The sequence below is a fragment of the Balaenoptera physalus genome, assembly GCF_965194825.1.
Source record: "Balaenoptera physalus genome assembly, chromosome: 2".
NCBI lineage: Eukaryota > Metazoa > Chordata > Mammalia > Artiodactyla > Balaenopteridae > Balaenoptera > Balaenoptera physalus.
The window spans coordinates 158033073-158048850 of record NC_138883.1 but is presented as its reverse complement, the minus strand read 5'-3'; the positions used below and the strand labels follow the sequence as shown (position 1 = coordinate 158048850).

At 35.6% G+C, this 15778-nt stretch overlaps 1 long non-coding RNA gene across 1 annotated transcript in view; it reads left to right on the top strand.

The window, feature by feature from the left end:
* The first annotated feature begins 967 nt into the window (after window positions 1–967).
* LOC309655071 overlaps window positions 968–15778 on the top strand; it is a 268770-nt gene continuing 253959 nt past the window's right edge. Inside the window, exon 1 of the long non-coding RNA XR_014260609.1 lies at window positions 968–7836. This is a non-coding gene — a long non-coding RNA (uncharacterized lncRNA). The remainder of the gene's footprint in view (window positions 7837–15778) is intronic.

Below are 15778 nucleotides of genomic sequence, written 5' to 3'. Positions count from 1 at the left end.
AATAAAATTATTAAAATAAAAAGTAGTAAAAACAAAAAAAGAGCAACCAAACCAATAAACAAATCCACCAATGATAACAAGCACTAAAAACTATACTAAGATAAATATAAAAATCAGAAACAAGTCAGTTGCAGAAAGCAAACCTCAAGTCTACAGTCGCTCCCAAAATCCACTGCCTCAATTTTGGGTTGATTCCTTGTCTATTCATGTATTCCACAGATGCAGGGTACATCAAGTGGATTGTGGGGATTTAATCCACTGTTCCTGAGGCTGCATGGAGAAATTGCCTTTTATCTTCTTTGTTCGCACAGCTCCTGGGGTTCAGCTTTGGTTTTGGCCCCACCTCTGAGTGTAGGTTGTCTCCAGGCTTCTGTTCCCACCCAGACAGGATGGGGTTAAAGCAGCGGCTGATTAGGGGACTGTGGCTCACTCATGCTGGGGGGAGGGAAGGGTACAGTAGTCATAATTGTAATGTGGGGCGAGCCTGCGGTGGCAGAGCCCAAAGTGATGTTGCAACAGCTGAGGCACACCGAGTGTTCTCCCTAGGAAGTTGTCCCTGGATCATGGGACCCTGGCAGTGGCGAGCTGCACAGGCTCCCAGGGGGAAGTGTGGATTGTGACCTGTGCTTGCACACAGGATTCTTGGTGGTTGCAGCAGCAGCGTTAGTTTTTAATGCCCGTCTCTGGTGTCTGAGCTGACAGCTGCAGCTCATGCCCATCTCTGGAGCTCATTTAGGTGGTGCTCTGCCTTCTGTGGGCAGACAGGGAAGGAATCTCCTCTCCTCACGCACCCCGAAACAATGGTCTCTTACCTCTTAGGCAGGTCCAGACTTTTTCCCGGACTCCCTCCCGGCTAGCTGTGATGCACTAGCTCCCTTCAGGCTGTGTTCACACAGCCAACCCCAGTCCTCTCCCTGGGATCTGAACGAAGCCCGAGCCTCAGCCCCCATCCCCCACCCACCCTGGCGGTTGAGCAGACAAGCCTCTCAGGCTGGTGAGTCCTGGTTGTCACCAATCCTCTGTGTGGAAATCTCTCCACTTTGCCCTCTGCACCCGTTTCTGCACTCTCCTCCTTGGCTCCAAAGCTTCCCCCAACCCTGGCCCACCCCCATCTCCACCAATGAAGGGGCTTCCTAGTGTGTGGAAACTTTTCCTCCTTCACAGCTCCCTCTGAGATGCAGGTCCCGTCCCTATTCTTTTGTCTCTGTTTTTTTCTTTTTTCTTTTTCCCTACCCAGGTACGTGGGGATTTTCTTGCCTTTTGGGAAGTCTGAGGTCTTCTGCCAGCGTTCAGTAGGTGTTCTGTAGAAGTTGTACCACATGTAGATGTACTTTTGATGTATTTGTGGGGAGGAAGGTGATCTCCCTGTCTTACTCCTCCACCATCTTCGGTTACAAAGATTTAAACTGTGCTTTCTTGTAGGAGTTTAATAGCTTTAGCTCTTATATTTAGGTCTTTGATCCATATAATTTTTGCATAGGTATAAGATAGTGGTCTAAATATATTCTTTTGTATGTGGATATCCAGTTTTCCCTGATCAATTGGTTGAAAAGACTATTCATTCCTCATTAAACAGACCTGGCATGCTTGTTTAAAATAAGTTGACTCTAAGTGTGAATTTATTTCTGGACTCTCAGAAATAAATGCTGATCAGTATGTTGTCCTTATGCAGGTAATGCATTGTCATGATTACTTGTAGCTTTGTAGTAAGATTTGGAAATGGGAATTATGACTCCTCCAAGTTAGTACTCCTTTAATAAGATTGTGTTGGCTATTCTAGGTCCCTTAATATTCCTTATGAATTTTAGAAAACAGCTTGTCAATTTACACAGTGAAGACAGCTGAATATTGATGGGGATTCTGCTGAATTTGTATATCACTTTGGAGGGGTTTTTTTTTTTTTTTTTTTGGAAAATTGCTTGGTTGTTTTGTCTGTTTAAATTTATTTATTTATTTATTTATTTATTTATTTATTTATTTATTTATTTATTTATTTTAGCTGCTTTGGGTTTTGATTGCTGTGCATGGGCTTCCTCTAGCTGCTGAGAGCAGGGGCTACTCTTAGTGTGGTGCACGGGCTTCTCATTGCAGTGGCTTCTCTTCTCACAGAGCACGGGCTCTAGGCACGCAGGCTTCAGTAGTTGTGGCATGCAGGCTCAGTAGTTGTGGCTCGTGGGCTCTAGAGAGCAGGCTCAGTAGTTGTGGCACACAGGCTTAGCTGCTCGGTGGCATGTGGGATCTTCCCAGACCAGGGATTAAACCCGTGTCCCCTGCATTGGTAGGCAGATACTTAAACACTGTGCCACCAGGGAAGCCCTGGAGGAGTATTTCTCTTAAGTTTTCGGATTCATAAAGATATGATATCTTGCCATTAATTTAGATCTTTAATCTCTTTCAATAAAATCTCATAGTTTTCAGACTATGTTTTGCATTTCAGTTGTTTGCTTTACTCTTAGGTACTTTAATCATTTTAATGCTTTAATAATTGGAATTTTTTTTTGATTGTTCACTGTAGGCATATAGAAATGCAATTGATTTTTCTATATTAATTGTGTATATAGAAACTTTGCTTACTTTATTAATTCTAGAAGCTTTCTTGTGGATTCTTTGGGATTTTTAATAAACAAGATGATGTTGTCTGAGAATAGAGATAGTTTTACTTCTTACCTTCCAAACTAGATGCTTTCATTTCTTTTTTTTTTTCCTAATTTCCCTGGCTAGAACCTCCAGTACAATGCCAAATAGAAGTGTCAAGAGCACATATCCTTGACTTGTTACTGTTCTTTGGGAGAAAGTTTTCAGCCTTTTACCACCAAATAAGATGTTGGCTGTGAGTTTTTAGATAGGCTTAATCATGTCAAGGCAGTACCCCACTTCCTAGTTTCTTAATTTTTTTTTTAATCATGAAGGAAAGTTGAATTTTGTAAAATTCTTTAACTAGGTCCATTGAGATGATCATATGATCTTTGTCCCTTATTCTATTCATATGTGTATTACATCAAGTGACTGTTGCATGTTAAACCAACATTACCTGTATGGGATAAATCCCACTTGGTCATAGTGTATAATCCTTTATATATGCTGCTGGAGTCAACTTGCTCATATTTCATTAAGGTTTTTTGTGTCTATTCCTAAGATATACAGTCCTGTAGTTTTGTTTTCTTTATGTCTTGTCTGGTTTTGATATGAGGGTAATGATGGCCTAATAGGATGAGTTGGTAAGGGTATTGTCCTCTTTTATTTGTTGTAGAGTTTGTGAAGAATGCGTGTTAAGTCTTCTTTAAATACTTGGTCATATTCACCAGTGAAGTCATCTGGGCCTAGGCTTTTCTTCTGGGCAGATTTTTAATCACTAATTTAATCTGTTTATTTGTTACAGGCTGCTATAGAATGAACTGTGTTCCCCCTAAAGTCTTACATTGAAGCCCTAACCCTCAATGTAACTGTATTTGGAGATCAGGACTATAATGAGGTAATTCCCTTTAATTCTTTTTTATTTTAGTAAGATCAGTAATAATGTTCCATTTTTTCATTCCTGATTTTAGGTCAGTTTACCTACAGCTTTGTCAGTTCTCTTCACCTTTAAATTTTGGTTAGTTTGATTTTTCTCTTTTGCTTTCTAGAGTTAATTTAATTTATTTTCCTTACAATTCTTTTTTAATTCCATTTGCTTTCTTGGAATTTAATTTATTATTTTACCAGTGTTGTAAGATGGAATGTTAAGTTGTTGATATTAGATCTTTCTTTCTTATATTTTTCCAAATGTCTGTACACCTATAAATTTCCCTTTAGGCACTGCTTTACCTGCATAGCATATGTAATGGTATGTTATGCCTGAATTTTTATTGATCTCAAAACATTTTCGAATTTCTCCTTTCCTGCTTTCTTTTGCATTAAGTGAATATTTTCTAGTGTAACATTTAAATTACTTCAAGGATTTTTTTCATCATATTTTAAAAGTTATTTTCTTAGTGGTTGCTCTACCACTTACCATATATATCTTATTAAAAATCTACTTAAGTATTATACTAATTCTAATGAGATACAGAAATATTACTTCTATATAGCTTTATTACCTCTTCCCCAATTGTTCTATTATTTACATATATATTACATACATAAATATGTATATACTATATATATTACATTATATATGCATTATATATTATACATATATACATGTGTATGTGTTTGTATATATATGTGTGTGATACTATATATATAAAAAAAACCTAACATCACTTTATATAATTTTAAGTCTATTAAAGAAGGTGAGAAAGAAAGGAGTGCAAGTATGTTTTTATAGAGTTTGCTATACTTTCCTTCTCATTGACTGTTTCTGATTCTCTTTTTGTTTTTGCAGATTCTATTTAAATCTGGTATTATTTCCTTAATTCAGTACAGCTTTTCTCCCACCCACCTCCTGTGCCATTATTTTCAAATATATTTGTATATGCTATAAACCCAGCTTATATAGGTATTGTTTTATACAATTTTTAAAAATCAATTAAGAGAAGAAAGAAGAAATACGCATTTATCCTGTCTTTTTATAATTACATAATTATATTTACTGTTGCTCTTTGAGTTTTGTGGGGGACTAAGTTTTTCATCTGAGATCACTTATTTTTGGCCTCAAGAACATCCTTAGTATTTATCGTAAGTCAGGTCTGTAAATAACAAATTTTCTCAGTTTTTGTCTATGATGGAATGTTTTAATTTTGCCTTCATTTTTTAAAGATAGTTTTGCTGGATATAAGATACATGGTTGACAGTTCTTTGTCTCCTTTCAGTGCTTCTTTATATGCAGTTCTAATGTCTTCTGGCCTCTACTGTTTCTGCTAAAAAGTTATCTGTTAATATTTTTGCCCCTCCCCCTTATAAATAATGATTAATTTTTCTCTCACCACTTTCAAGATTTTCATCTTATATTTGGCTTTCAACATTTTTACTAGTGGATATTTGTTCATTTATTCTTCCCAGAGTGCACTAAGACTAATAGATGTGCCAAATAATATTTTTTAAAAAACTCTGGGGAGTCTGTAGCCATTATTTTTTTGAGTATTTTTTCTTCTCCTTTCTCTATCTCCTCTTCTTCTTGTATACAATTACACATATATTGGTGCACTTAACAGTCTGATATTTCTCTGAGGCTCTGTTCCATTTCTCTTCATCCTTTTTTACATCTGTTCTTCTGACTGCATAATCTCTGTTGATCTCAAGTTTGCTAATCTTCCTTCTGCCAGTTCACATCTAATGATAAGCCCCTCGAGTGAAATTTTCATTTCAGTTACTGTACATTTCAATTCCAAAATTTCCATTTGCTTCTTTTAAAAATAATTTATATCTCTTTATCAATAACCTTTTTTTGATGTGGCATTGCTCTCATACTCTTCTTTACGTCTTTAATCATGAATTCTTTTATTTCTTTTAACATATTTATAATGGCTACATTGAAGTCTTTATTAAATCTGACATCTGATCATTCTCACTAGCAGTTTTTGTTGTCTTCCTTTTTCCCCAAACATATAGGTTATACTTACTTGCTTCATAATATTTGTTGGAAAGTAAACGTATTAGATGATATTTTGTAGCAATTCTGAGTACTGTTCCTTGCATACAAGCACACACCACCCCATCCCTGACTCCAGGGGGCTCAGAGTAATCCTCATTTGACAGTGGTTCTGGCACTGTCTTGGGTTGTCTCTTTCCATGGTGACACACAGCTTGATTTTTACTTCAGGATTTCCTAACACCTCCTTCTTAAATAGAATCTGTGACTTAGAGCTCTTTCCGTTGTAATCCACTGTTATTATACTGTAGCTTTGTTCGTAAGGAGAAAAGGTCTGAGAGGGGAAGTAGTCTATAATGTTTTAGTGGACCTGAGTTCCTGGGCTATGACCTTCAGATCTGTGAGTTAGCCTTTTTTTTTTACTTTCCCTTAGGTGAGATAGAAAGGATACAGCAGCTGAAGGTGGCTAATTGCCATCTGCCCAGGGAGATACGGCCTGGTGAAGTCATTTCTCTTGGAAGGTAGGTCTTTGTTATGGAGAAAACTCTGGGGTATTTCAAAATTGTAATTTTTCCTCCCTTGATCTGAAACACAAAGGGAGTTTTTTTGGAACTTCACGGTTCAATTAGACCCAAATATATCCTATCATTTTTATCCCTAAACAGAGGCTCCGCACCATGCTTGAATGTCACCCTGCCTAGGCACCGCCCCATGCTCAAACATCAACCCCCCACCCGCCTAGGTCCCGCCCCACCCTAAACACCCCCCTCCCGCTTAAATTCCACCCCCCACTCCTGCCTAAGTTCCACCCCCCGCCTAAACTCTGCCCCCATAGCCAAGGCTTTTTTTTTTTCCTCTTTAAAATTCGGGTTCTGTTTTACCTTGTTGATTCATTGTTGTTGATTCTTTCATATTTTTATTTTTCTTAATAAATCTTTTATTCTTCTAATTTTATTTTATTCTTTATACTTTGTTATTGTTCTCTCCTTTCGGTTTGTTCCCCCCTCCTTTTTTTTTTTTTTTTCTTTTTTCTGTGTGGTTTTATTTTACCTTGTTGCAGTTGTTTCAATTATAGTTTTAGTTTTCCTAACATTTTTTTTAAAGAACTGTTTATAAACACTGTACTCTAGTTGTTAAATGTATTCTTTTTTTTTTTTTTTAATTAATTTATTTATTTATTTTTGGCTGTGTTGGGTCTTCGTTTCTGTGCGAGGGCTTTCTCTAGTTGTGGCGAGTGGGGGCCACTCCTCATCGCGGTGCATGGGCCTCTCACCGTCGTGGCCTCTCTTGATGCAGAGCACAGGCTCCAGACGCGCAGGCTCAGTAGTTGTGGCCCACGGGCCCAGCCGCTCCGCGGCATGTGGGATCTTCCCAGACCAGGGCTCGAACCTGTGTCCCCTGCATTAGCAGGCAGACTCTCAACCACTGCGCCACCAGGGAAGCCCCCTAACATATTTTTTATCTTTCTAATTTTATTGTTTTTTATTCCTTGATATTGTACTCCTCCTTTTTTTCTTTTTATCTTCTTTTTTTTTTCCCACGCCACAAAGCTTGCAGGATCTTGGTTCCCAGGCCGAATGTCAGGCCCGAGCTCCTGTGGTGGGAGCTCCAAATCCAAACCACTGGACTAACAGAGAACCTCAGACCCCAGGGAATATCAATCAGAGTGAGGCTTCCCAGAGGTCCTCATCTCAGCATGAACACCCAGTTCTACCCAACTGTCTGAAAACTCCAGTGTTGGACGTCTCAGGCCAAACAACCAGTAAGACAGGAATACAGCACCACCCATCAAAAAAAAAAAAAAAAAAAGAAAACCACAAAAAATGTGTTACAGATGAAGGAGGAAGATAAAAACGTACAAGATGAGTAAATAAATAAAGACGTAATGAAGACAAAATATGCAACCTACCTAGTAATGATAGTACACATGATCCAAAATCTGGAAACAGCATGGAGAAAACACAAGAAACATTTAACAAAGATCTAGAAGAACTAAAGAGCAAACAAACAGTGATGAGTAACACAATTACTGAAATTAAAAATACTCTAGAAGAAATCAATAACAGAATAACTGAGGCAGAAGAATGGATAAATGAGCCAGAAGATAAAATGGTGGAAATAACTGCCAGGGAGCAGAAAAAAGAAAAAAGAATGAAAAGAATTGAGGACAGTCTCAGAGACCTCCGGGAAAACATTAAACACACCAACATTCGAATGATATGGGTCCCAGAAAAAGAAGAGAAAAAGAAAGGGTCTGAGAAAATATTAGAAGAGATTATAGTCGAAAACTTTCCTAACATGGGAAAGGAAATAGTCAAGTCCAGGAAGTACAGACAGTACCATACAGGATAAACCCAAAGAGAAACACGAAAAGACACAAATTAATCAACCTATCAAAAATTAAATACAAAGAAAAAATATTAAAAGCAGCAAGGGAAAAGCAACAAATAACATACAAGGGAATGCCCATAAGGTTAACAGCTGATCTTTCAGCACAAACTCTGCAAGCCAGAAGGGAGTGGCAGGACATATTTAAAGTGATGGAAGGAAAAGATTACTCTATCCACCAAGTATCTCATTCAGATTCGATGGAGAAATTAAAAACTTTACATCAAGCAAAAGCTAAGGGAATTCAGCACCACCAAACCAGCTTTACAACAAATGCTAAAGGAACTTCTCTAGCAAGGAAACACAAGGGAAGGAAAAGACCTACAATAACTAACCCAAAACAATTAAGAAAATGGTAATAGGAACATACATATTGATAATTACCTTAAATGTAAATAGATTAAATGCTCCAACCAAAAGTCACAGACTGGCTGAATGGATACAAAAACAAGACCCATACATATGTTGTCTACAAGAGACCCACTTCAGATCTAGGAACACATACAGACGGAAAGTGAGGGGATGGAAAAAGATGTTCCATGCAAATGGAAATCAAAAGAAAACTGGAGTAGCAATTCTCATATCAGACAAAATAGACTTTAAAATAAAGACTATTACAAGAGACAAAAAAGGACACTAAATAATGACCAAGGGATCAATCCAAGAAGATATAACAATGGTAAATATTTATGCACCCAATATAAGAGCACCTCAATACATAAGGCAAATTCCAACAGCCATAAAAGCAGAAATCAAGAGTAACACAGTAATAGTAGGGGACTTTAACACCCAAATTCACCAATGGGCAGATCATCCAAAATGAAAATAAATAAAGAAACACAAGCTTTAAATGACTCATTAAACAAGATGGACTTAATTGATATTTATACGACATTCCATCCAGAAACAACAGAATACACTTTCTTCTCATGTGCTCACAGAACATTCTCCAGGATAGATCGTATCTTGGGTCACAAATCAAGCCTTGGTAAATTTAAGAAAATTGAAAGTGTATCAAGTATCTTTTCCGACCGCAGTGCTATGAGACTAGATATCAATTACAGGAAAAAAACTGTAAAAAATACAAACACATGGAGGCTAAAGAGTACGTCACTAAATAACCAAGAGATCACTGAGGAAATCAAAGAGGAAATTTAAAAAATACCTAGAAACAAAAGACAATGTCAACACAATGACCCAAAACCTATGGGGTGCAGCAAAAGCAGTTCTAAGACGGAAGTTTATAGCAATACAATCCTACCTCAAGAAACAAGAAACATCTTAAATAAACAACCTAACCTTACACCTAATGCAATTAGAGAAGGAAGAACAAAAACACCCCACCAAAGTTAGCAGAAGGAAAGAAATCATAAAAATCAGACCACAAATAAATGAAAAAGAAATGAAGGAAACAATAGCAAAGATCAATAAAACTAAAAGCTGGTTCTTTGAGAAGATAAACAAAATTGATAAACCATTAGCCAGACTCATCAAGAAAAAAAGAGAGAAGACTCAAATCAAGAGAATTACAAATGAAAAAAAAGTAACAACTGACACTACAGAAATACAAAGGATCGTGAGAGATTACTGCAAGCAACTATATATCAATAAAATGGACAACTTGGAAGAAATGGACAAATTCTTAGAAAAGCTCAATCTTCCAAGACTGAACTAGGAAGATAATATAAACAGACCAATCACAAGCACTGAAATTGAAACTGTGATTAAATATCTTCCAAGAGACAAAAGCCCAGAACCAGATGGCTACACAGGCGAATTCTATCAAAAATTTAGACAAGAGCTAACACCTCTCCTCAAACTCTTCCAAAATATAGCAGAGGGAGGAACACTCCCAAACTCATTCTATGAGGCCACCATCACCCTGATACCACAACCAGACAATGATGTCACTAAAAAAGAAAACTACAGGCCAATATCCCTGATGAACATAGATGCAAAAATCCTCAACAAAATACTAGCAAACAGAATCCAACAGCACATTAAAAGGATCATACACCATGGTCCAGTGGGGTTTATCCCAGAAATGCAAGGATTCTTCAATATATGCAAATCAATCAATGTGATACACCATATTAACAAATTGAAGGAAAAAATCCATATGATAATCTCAGGAGATGCAGAAAAAGCTTTCAACAAGACTCAACACCCATTTATGATAAGAACTCTCCAGAAAGTAGGCATAGAGGGAATTTACCTCAACATAATAAAGGCCATATATGACAAACCCACAGCCAACATCATTCTCAATGGTGAAAAACTGAAACCATTTCCTCTAAGATCAGGAGCAGGAAGGGGTTGCCTACCCTCAACACTATTATTCAACATAGCTGTGGAAGTTTTAGCCATAGCAATCAGAGAAGAAAAGAAATAAAAGGAATCCAAACTGGAAAAGAAGAAGTAAAGCTGTCACTCTTTGCAGATGTCTTGATACTATACATACTGAATGCTGAGGATGCTACCATAGGATTGCTAGAGCTAATCAATGAATTTGGTAGAGTAGCAGGATACAAAACTGATGCACAGAGATCTCTTGCATCCCTATACACTAATGATGAAAAATCTGAAAGAGAAATTAAGGAAACACTCCCATTTGCCATTGCAACAAAAAGAATAAAATACCTAGGAATAAACCTACGTAAGGAGTCAAAAGACCTGTACAGAGAAAACTATAAGACACTGATGAAAGAAATTAAAGATGATACAAACAGATGGAGAGATATACCATGTCCTTGGAGTGGAAGAATCAACATTGTGAAAATGACTATACTACCCAAAGCAATCTACAGATTCTGTGAAAATCCTATCAAATTACCAATGGCATTTTTCACAGAAGTAGAATAAAAAATTTCACAATTTGTATGGAAACACAAAAGACCCTGAATAGCCAAAGCAATCTTGAGAAAGAAAAACGGAGCTGGAGGAATCAGGCTCCCTGACTTCAGACTATACTACAAAGCTACAGTAATCAAGACAGTATCGTACTGCCACAAAAACAGAAATATAGATCAATGGAACAGGATAGAAAGCCCAGAGATAAACCCACGCACATATGGTCACCTTATCTTTGATAAAGGAGGCAAGAATATACAATGAAGAAAAGACAGCCTCTTCAATATGTGGTGCTGGGGAAACTGGACAGCTACATGTAAAAGAATGAAATTAGAACACTCCCTAACACCACACACAAAAATAAACTCAAAATGGAATAAAGACCTAAATGTAAGGCCAGACACTGTAAAACTTTTAGATGAAAACATAGGCAGAACATTCTATGACATAAATCACAGCAAGATCCTTTTTGACCCACCTCCTAGAGAAAAGGAAAGAAAAGCAAAAATAAACAAATGGGACCTAATGAATCTTAAAAGCCTTTGCACAGCAAAGGAAACCATAATCAAGACAAAAAGACAGCCTTCAGAATGGGAGAAAATATTTGCAAATGAAGCAACTGACAAAGGATTAATCTCCAAAATATATAAGCAGCTCATGCAGCTCAATAACAAAAAAACCAACAACCCAATCCAAAAATGGGCAGAAGACCTAAATAGACATTTCGCCAAAGAAGATATACAGATTGCCAACAAGCACATGAAAGGATACTCAACATCAGTAATCATTAGATAATTGCAAATCAAAACTACAATGAGGTATCACCTCACACCTGTCAGAATGCCCATCATCAAAAAGTATACAAGCAATAAATGCTGGAGAGGGTGTGGAGAAAAGGGAACCCTCTTGCACTGTTGGTGGGAATGTAAATTGATACAGCCACTATGGAGAACAGTATGGAGGTTCCTTAAAAAACTAAAAATAGAACTGCCATATGACACAGCAATCCCACTACTGGGCATATACACTGAGAAAACCATAATTCAAAAAGAGTCACGTACTACTATGTTCACTGCAGCACTATTTACAATAGCCAGGACATGGAAGCAACCTAAGTGTCCATGGACAGATGAATGGATAAAGAAGATGTGGCGCATATATACAATGGAATATTACTCAGCCATAAAAAGGCACGAAATAGAGTTATCTGTAGTGAGGTGGATGGACCTAGAGTCTGTCATACAGAGTGAAGTAAGTCAGAAAGAGAAAAGCAATTACCGTATGCTAGCACATATATATGGAATCTAAAAAAAAAAAAAAAGGTTCTGTCAAACCTAGGGGCAGGACAGTAATAAAGACACAGATGTACAGAATGGACTTGAGGACATGGGGAGGGGGAAGGGTAAGCTGGGACAAAGTGAGAGAGTAGCATTGACATATATACACTACCAAATGTAAAATAGATAGCTAGTGGGAAGCAGCTGCATAGAAGTGGGAGATCAGCTTGGTACTTTGGGACCTTCTAGAGGGGTGGGATAAGGAGGGTGGGAAGGAAACGTAAGAGGGAGGGTATACGGTGATATACGTATGCATATAGCTGATTCACTTTATTATACAGCAGAAACTAACACAACACTGTAAAGCAGTAATACTCCAATAAAGATGTTTAAAAAAAAAAAAAGAAATGGAGCAATAAAGAAATCTAAAAAACAAAAAAAAAAAGTATAGTCAACTCTGCATATCCTGTGTGGATATTTGTGGAGGAAAGAATAATTATATACACACATAGTGTATTAATATTTATAAATAAATAAAACAATACATAAATATAATAAACAATATAAATAAATATACAGGTATATTTATTTTTCTAGATACTCAAGGAATACCAAACTAGCTGCATTCTGATGGCTATGCATTGGGAGCATAGGTTATCTCTCCTAATATCCTTTTTTTTTTCTCCTTCCTTGTCTCCAAGTTCTTTTCTGTTTATCCTCTTGCCCCACAGCCATCAGACTGGTAAATACACATTCCAGTTCACTTTACCATTTACTTCTTTATGCTTTATAATTGTTTTATTATTAGGGGAAACATTTTAATTCCCATTTCAGGAGTCTGGGGATCTGGATTATACAGAAAACTTCATTTTTCATATTTTTGAATAGTTGGATGGAAAAACAATAAAACATCAACTTCTCCCAAATTATTATATAAGGCTAATGCAATTCTAATTAGAATATCTTTGTTTTCTTTTGTTGAATGAGAGTATACTTAATATTTTCTGATATAATAATTTTTTTTACTTATCCAATCCAGTTCAAGTAAATTTAGCCACAAAGAACCAAGAAAAATATTTAGAAGAACAGCAGTGAATATTTATTGGGGGAAATTAACCTTATTAGAAATAAGAAAATAAACTACTGTAATCAAATAAATATAATTTGTGAATAGTGTTTGACAAAGCACTATAAAATAGAAACATCAGAAATAGATTTAATAATCAGTACAGTTTAGTATAAGATATAGGTCATAATATAATGCAATTATAAGGTGACTAATTTAATAGATTGTGTAAAATAACTAGATACCCATCCGAATATCCATAAAACAATGTCCAAAATGTATTAAAGTTCTAAATATAAATATTAAAAAACACATATCTACAAACTACAAGTGCTGTCTAGGGCATGAGAAATTTCTTACAAAGATGGGAAATAAAAAACTGCGCAGAAGGGGAGAGGCAGCACGTTGAAAGGAGGGGCTCTGGAGTGTGGATTTCTGGAGTTTGGAGGTAGGGCCCTGAGTGAGGGTGTGTGGATGGGGTTTAGGCCCAGCACGTTGGAGGGGGTCTCTGAGTGTAGAGGTAGGGCCCTGGGTTGGGGGCGCTCTAGTTGTGAGGAGATGCGAGTTCCGCATCCTCCTAGTACCTGACTTTACTTTTACTGTGCATGACGAAATTTGAAGAGAAATAGACATGGCTCAGAGATTAGGTGAAATTCCTAGAGAAAACCATAACAGATCTATGCTCACAATTAACTAAAATAATAACCATTTCATTTTATAGTCATTAAACAAATTGAATCCATTTTCAAATATTTTCCACAAATAAAGGAGTCCTATTAAAATATTAAAACAACAGCAACAATGAAAGAAACAACAACAGAAATCCAGATAATTCCAATGTTAAAAATTTTTTTTAAGTATCCTCCTCCATTCTATTTATGATGATATTGAATTTGATAACAGATTAAAATTGGTTTGGTGCCAAAATAAAACTACAGGTCTATCTCATGCATCAATACTAAAATTTAAAAAAAAAAATCCAAACATGCAGAAAAGATATTACATTTTGACTAAGTTGGCTTTATCCTATTAATGCAAAGTGGTTCAATATTAGAACATTTATCAATGTAATTCATCACTAACAGATTAAAGCTAAACAAAACATACGATCCTTTCAAGAGACATTTAAAAAAAGTAAAACAAAACCCAAAAAGCAAAATCAATAAAATTTATCCATTCAAGCTATAAAACAACTTTCAGCTAATGGAATAAATGGCAATTTCCTTAACTCAATAAAAGGTGTCTACAAAAGATCCATATGAAATATTATATTCTGTAGTAAAATCCTTTGGACAGTTTTATAAAATTAGAAGTCGAATAAGAATGATTCCTACCACTACATCTATCCAGCACTGTACAAGAGTTCCTAGTCAGCTCCCTACGTTAAGATTAAAGGAAATGAAGTGTGTAATGATTAGAAAGATTTTATTTGAAGATGATGTGAGTGTCTACATAGAATTCTATATGAATTCAATAGTCTATAGAATTCAAAGATTCTATAAGACAAATGATTAGAATTGTGAAGCAAGTTTGGCAATGGTGTTGCATATTACATCTTATGTGAAAGTAATCTGCATTTATAGAAACAACAAATTTGATTTTAATAAAATGTAACTCACAGCAGCACCAAATACATTATATACAAATACACATATACATACATATATGTAGAATATATGTGTGTGTATTATATATAATCCAAGTATAAATAATTTTGTAAAAAAAAAAATAAAGCCTCAAGAAATAGATTAAAATTCCAAACTATGAAGAACTGTGACACCTTTAAGAATAGGAAGATTAAATGTTTACTCCCTGTCAGTTTACCCCGAAATTGATCTAGATTCAGGACAATTTCAGTCTAAATACAATCACCATTTTCTATGGAATTTGATTAAATTGATAACTTGATTCTAAAATTTATATGGAAATGTAAAATTCTGATGATAGGTAAGATCTTCTAAAAGGAAAAGCTGAAGAATCTTATCCTATCAGATATTTAGACTAATAATAAAGTTCAACTTATTAAGACAGTCTAAAAATGCAGTAGGGTTAAACAAGATAGATTTATCGAATTTGACATTTGGCAAAATCCACATTTTAAATCAAAGAGGAAAAAATGAATTTACAGTAATTATTGCAGAAACATTGGTTGTCTATGTGAAAAAATGTGAAATTGAATCTCTACCTCAAACTATATTCTCATAGCAATCCCTAATAGATTAAGGGTAAATATGAAAAACAAAACTTTAAATTTTCTTTGAAAATTTAAAACCGTGTCTTTGTATCATCAAATATCATTCATCACCAAAAGAAGGTAAAAACACTAGCTACATTTTTAGAAGAGATCATTAAGAAAATTAAAAGAGCCCAAATGAATCAATATGAGAAGGACTATGAAGAAGAAAAATCAGTAAAGAGCCTGACTAGGCATTTTGCTGAAGAGGAAATGGGAATAAATAATGTGAAAAAGTGTCCACCTGATTAATAATCAAGAAAATTTAAATTATAACAATAATATGTTACAGTTTCATGTATACCAGATTGGCAAAAATAAAAATTTGATAATAACAAGTGTTGAATAGGATATCTAGCACATATACTATGCTGATAGAAGTGTAAATTGTGTATATTTCAGAAAATAGTTGAGTATTAAAACTAAAGCTGAATAGGTATATACTTTATGACCAG